This window comes from Ursus maritimus, unplaced genomic scaffold, assembly GCF_017311325.1.
Source record: "Ursus maritimus isolate PB19 unplaced genomic scaffold, ASM1731132v1 scaffold_12, whole genome shotgun sequence".
Lineage (NCBI taxonomy): Eukaryota > Metazoa > Chordata > Mammalia > Carnivora > Ursidae > Ursus > Ursus maritimus.
The window spans coordinates 32,017,005-32,023,004 of record NW_024423564.1 but is presented as its reverse complement, the minus strand read 5'-3'; the positions used below and the strand labels follow the sequence as shown (position 1 = coordinate 32,023,004).

Below are 6,000 nucleotides of genomic sequence, written 5' to 3'. Positions count from 1 at the left end.
ACAAGTCCATCCATTTACCACTAGCCTAGATAACATGATAATAAACAAAATGTCAAAAAATGTATTCACGGGATCTTCCCCGTTCCCACCCCTTTCCCCTTCTCCTTTATCGTCAAGCTGGTATATTAAAAAATCATTGGAGCTAAAAAGTTTAAAACTGACACAGTGGCAAAGGCTTTTAGTTTAGCTAATTAATTATACCTTGCGATGCCATTTGTGTATTCTGTATTTATAATTATATGGATACACACCCACACATAAATGTCACACCCAAAGCTGGGCCGGTCAGAAGGGCAAGAATCTTTCAGCTCCTGCTGCTTCTGTTCCTGATCTGATTTGGCTAATAATCACGTCTCCAGAATGGGGAGGTGGAATGGAGGCATACTGGGGGAAAGGAAATTTTCCATTTTATGCTTATGGATGATTCCCAGAGGAATCTTTTGTTTCAAAGTATCTTTCGAGTCCTTTGGGTGAAAGGCAAACGCTGAGCAGTTCTATCTCGCACATAACTCCAATGGAGACACCTATAATACAAAACAGAGATCCCCCGAGGGCACCGTTATACATTTATTATAAAGCAAAGATTAAAACAATTTTATGGAAATTAAAGATAATATGGAACATTTGTCTCTCTCTCAGTCAAAGAGTAACATGAAGCAGTTCAACAAACAGCTCCAGGCAGTTCCACGCGAGGTGATCGAATGGCTGGGGCTAAGGGGCATGCAGGACGACGGCGGCAGATTGCGAGGCGTGGGTTTTTTACCAGGGCATCTTGCCGGTGCTTGGCAACTGCGCTGAGTGAAAAATGATACGCCTGCAAAATCAGAACAATGGGCCAGTCGAAGGGTACTTAGGAGGTTGGCCCTTCTGAAATCGATCTCAGCAGGACGGGATACAAGCTGCGGGGTGGGGACCAGGAGTGGTGCTCGGGAGAGCTTTTTATGTTTTGTCTGTTTGGGGGAGTGTGTGTGTGTGTGTGTGTGTGTGTGCGCGCGCGCGCGTGTGCGTGTGTGTGCACGCGCGTGGTTTGTTCTGTTCCTACTCGATTCACATGCTCACTAGAAAAAAAATGTACAAAAGCTGAAAATTTGCAAAAACTCCAAGCTGGTAGCACTTCCCTTTCTTATATAATAGAATCCTGTTACCAAAAATGTGGTTGTCAGAGGAGAGTAAAACATCTGTGTTAAGCGTGAGATACTCTACTTCATTTGCACACAGGGGTCTGATTTGACCTCCAGCACACCGAATTTATGGCAAAAGGAGTGCTTTTAAATTGAGTTTGTTTTATTTTGATCCTCTCTCTGGATATTTCTTTCATACCTCCCAGGCAGTAGCTCTCATGGGTAAGCTTATATTTTTGTTAATAAAAAAAAAATGCAATTGGTGTTAATCTGGGCTTCCATCATGGTCCTTGAAGCTTTCCAATGTTAATAACCACTCCCAAAGAAAGGATCATCAAAAGAGTTCAGACTACGTGGTTTTGCGGTCAAGGCAGTGAGCCATATTCAGAAACGTCTACTTCCCTCTCCTTGGTCCACTGCTGGATAACTATGTGACATTTATAAGTTAATTGTTTTCTTTCAGTCCTGATTTCTTCAGCTGTAAAAGGCTACTCTTTATTTACTTATTTAACATGGGTCTCGGGATGGCAATGATTTATGGAGTGAACTAGTTAAGATATTGGGCTCTTGATCTGCCTGACCTGGGCAGGCAGGAATCTTTCCTCATTACTCACTAGCCCAATGACTTAGGACAGTTACCAACTGTAACTCGTGTGTGTGTGTGTGTATGTGTGTGTGCGCGCCTGTGCGTGTGTGTATAATACATGTGATGTCTATGCATATACATTAGTTATTGTGAAGATGAACTGAGATAATGTATGTAAAGTATGTTAAGACAGTGACTGGCACATGGCACTCAACAAACATCCAGATTTTATAAGTAATAATAATAGCTAAGTGTACTTAAGCCTCCACACAAATAATTAACTAAAGAGGAAGCATTATCATACAATTATTATTCATAAATAATAACAGCAACATTTATATACAGATTTTTATGAGCTTTACCCAGCAATGAATTTTAATGCCAGATCACAAGCGCCATACTTCACTTTTCATTTCAAACTATACGACTTTTTCATATAGTGGCATAATGTAGTACAGACGCTTGAAACACCTCCAATTTTAATTCTCCTCCTCCCCCACTGCCTCCCGCTTTGTGCTCTCTAATGAAAAGTAAAGGTTAAGGGCAATCTGTTGGAGGCTAAGGCTTACTAGACAGAGCAGGCCAGCCGATGGCGCAGGGCTCAGAGAGTGATGTGAACAGGAAAGGGGACACGGAGAAACTTATGAAACACACAGAAGGTGTCTGCACTTTCGTATTAAAAATACACTACGGGAAAAAAAACTCAGCACCAAAAATAGCAGAAAAAATATTTTCAAGCACTTCTCGTTTGCTTCCTTTCGTCCTTCCAATAGGAACTATTTTCCCCCAAATGGATGGATGTGTTAGTACAATAAATACAAAGCCCTCTTGTTAGAATTCATTAAAAAAAAAAAATGTGAAAGAGACCTCCTTTATAATCACAAAAAGACACGGAAGCCAGGGGTTCCTGGGTAATAACACACATCAAGGGGCATTAAAGGGACAAGGCCTTCATTTTTACCTAATAACATCCACCCTGGAGTGTCATTGCTTAATTATGGTTTCTCAAAAGTTTGGGCAATAAAGAAATCAGACTTTATTTTCAAGCATATATTGATGTACAGCCAAACAATATAGTTGTTTCTTATCTATTAATGTGGATAAGTCCTATGCCTTTAAAGAGATCACAAATAAATTCTTGGGTGTATTTTGCCTTTTAAATATTTTGAATATATGAATTCATCAGGATTTGGGGATTAGGTAACTGCTGTCTACACAAAAAATCTGCAAAATTTTTCATTACTTTTTTATTAGTTGGCAGCAACTACTCTAACTGAACTTTTATGAAGCTATAAACATAAAGGACCTTCTGATACTGGTATGATGATAATTCTAAATTTCCTCTTTGCAGCTGTGGTTGATCCCCTCTATTTGGTACAATCTATTTTTTTGTGACTTAACAGAAAAAAAGTTGGCTCACTACCGTATTGCCTTCAAGCACTTTCTCGGGAAGTTCTTGAATTAAATCCACATGGAAACCCAATTCCCCTCTCCACCTTTCCCTTAAGGTAGTTATAAAATGTCAGTAGAAAGCAAAGCTGTTTATTTTACTTAGGGTTGGATTCTGTTAGTAAATGAGTTTCTGGTGGGGCTTATGCACAAACCACATCTTTCAATCAGATTCTTTACATTACTAAATGTGTATTAAATTGTGCCATAAATATTAATTTAAAATTCAGAAGTTCAGATTTCACCTAAATCCAAGGGAATAAGCAGAGAGACAAACTGTTTAACAAGTTCTAGATTCATACTCTAGCTCCACTAGCAAAAGGCTGCTTAACGTCGGGGCGTAGTAAGCCAGAGGGACAATGGCGCCGCCCTCCCAGTGGGCAGGTTTCCCACCAGGCAGAGATCTCTCTGTCAGCTGACTCCTCGACAGCTTCGAGATCTCTGCAAAGAGAGTGTGGCATCCGGGCAGGGCGGAGGGCTCTCCTCCTGGCACCCGGGGAGACGGTCTGCGCTAAGGCAGGCCCTGGCTGCCCAGGATGTCTAATGCTTCAGGGTTGGGACGGTTTTCAAATACGACGGAACAAGGCAGTGACCCGGGAGGGGCCAGGAGAGGAAGGTGCTGGGAGGCTGATTCGTCTGAGATAATATGTTTTCTCTGGGCTGGACGTTAAGGGTATCTCTTGTGAAACCGAGCTCTGTGTCCAGGGTGTGATAGGCAGGAGGCCTCCCCGGGACCCTAGTCGCTCCGCCCGGCTCTCTCCAGCTAGAATCTTTGAAGAGTATCGTACAAAGCGCCACAGACAGCAAGGTGTTGCTAAGGGCACGTGTAGGTAAAGCACGAAGACAAAGACTTCTGGCATTTTCCTTTTCACGTGACTTGGCTTGGCTTTGGAGGTATTTTACCTTTTCTCTTACTAAATTCAAGGTAGTGTAAAGAAAAGAACAGGGACAGCAGCAGACACTGAGGATGGATGGTAGAGACCAGCTCCTCCCCTTTCTTTTTTTTCTCATTTTCTGCAGACCTGAGCCTGTTCTCCCCCCATGAGGCTGGACGCGGCTACCATTTGTTTCAGGGCTCTGAGGTGTCGATGTACAAATTCTTTAATTAAAGAGATACACGATACTCTTTGCTACCCTTATTTCTGTCCTGCTTCAATTTAAACATTCTCGAGGCCACAGTCGGCTATCCAGTGGTCCTCCATCTTTTTCTTTCGGGAAAAACCCATTTAATTTTGTTACAGAGTCTCATGATCCGCTATGTATGTGCTTTAAAATCTGGATTATTAGTCACATCCTCCTCTGCCGGTCTTTGAAAATACACTGAAAAATAATAAATGTATCTGTATGAAATATAATGCTATTCGAGATAATCCTTGGTTTTAGCTTCTCTGATATTAATTCTGGGGTCTCCCAGGAGCCCGGAGCCCACGTATTGGCAAGCGCTGAGCTCCCTGAATGAAGTGGCTGCCGGACGGCGTTTGCTATGGTCCTAAGTGCAACACTGTTAACCGAATGGAACTTTCGGTGTTGTCCAGGATCTACCTGCTGGCATCATCCCTGTCCCTCGGTCCACAAAAACAGGGCCTGCCTGGAGCAGAAGATCACCCTCCGACGAGGACGAACGTGTAATGGATACGCACGCCTCCCGACTATATGGGTAACCCTGTCGTCGCTGTGTCGTTAGCTTGTAGGTTTGTGGTGTTTTTTGCACTAATCATATGACCACTCAAAAAAAAAAAAAAAAAAGACGACTAAGGTCAATATTCTAAGAAGGAAGGTAAAAAATAGGTCATGCATAGAAATAATATGGTCATAAATCTCCTTATTTTTGGTAATAAATCTCCTTATTTTTCCTGCTATGCAATGCTCCAAGGCTTAGGTTTGAATGATGTGTTTGACCCAAACAGTAAGAATCTATAAATGTAGCAGAAGAGGAGTAGAGGTCGTGGTTGAGAGAATGGGCTTTGGAGTCGTAGCTGGGCTTACGTAAATATTTCAGTACTTACCAGCTAAATGCGATTGGACAAGTAACTCTAACTCTCTCCAAGTCTAGGTTTTACCATCCCTAAAGGAGCAGTAATATTTATACCTATACGTTAGTGATTATTAAATAATGAAATTATGGAAAGGCTTAGCACAATTGCTGGTGCATGGTAGCTCTCCAAAATCTCAGTGTAAGTACCTATGACAGGCTAGAAGAAAGAGGTGCCAGGGAATAACACGTAGAGTTTAATTTCTTTTGGTTAGTTCTCCTCAAACTCACGTGCAGGGTGCTCAGTGGCGCTCAGGTCTAAGTGCTCACGTGCCCTGGTCGGGACACGGAGACGGAGAGGAGCGCGCGGGGCTCTGACACCTGCAGACGCGCCTGTAGCTGAGGGAGCAGAGAGCGTAGCGGAGGGTGGTGGAGACACTGTGAGGAAAGGGGGAAGCAAGGAAAAAAACACGAGACAGAAAGAAAAAGGCTACTGGCAAACAACAGAAGGACATTTAGGGAGCCGGAGAAATACTTGCGATCACGGTAGCGGGGCATTAAGTAGGAAAGGCACAGAAGCCTCAGACTCTGCCGCTGAGTTAGCATCAGCCAAGGGCTAGCTTCTGGACTGTCCCTGGGAGCCGGGGCAGAGGTAGAATGCCGTCCCCTTTAGGCCTCCTGTTTTTAGAGCTTTGACATTACCACTTAATAAAAAGAAACCAATACTACTGGTAATAATAATGATAACTAATGTTAGGTGCGTTCTTGCCATGTGACAGGCTTGCAGACATGCATTAATTCATTAAACCTTCATGACACTTCTGTGACACAGGTCATACTTTATTATTGCTCTTTATACATGAGAAGTCTGT

At 42.7% G+C, this 6,000-nt stretch overlaps 1 long non-coding RNA gene across 1 annotated transcript in view; it reads right to left on the bottom strand.

The window, feature by feature from the left end:
* Positions 1 to 219: 219 nt before the first annotated feature.
* The window catches only part of LOC103662930, an 82,975-nt gene continuing 77,194 nt past the window's right edge, over positions 220 to 6,000 (bottom strand). Inside the window, exon 3 of the long non-coding RNA XR_568597.1 lies at positions 220 to 524. This is a non-coding gene — a long non-coding RNA (uncharacterized LOC103662930). The remainder of the gene's footprint in view (positions 525 to 6,000) is intronic.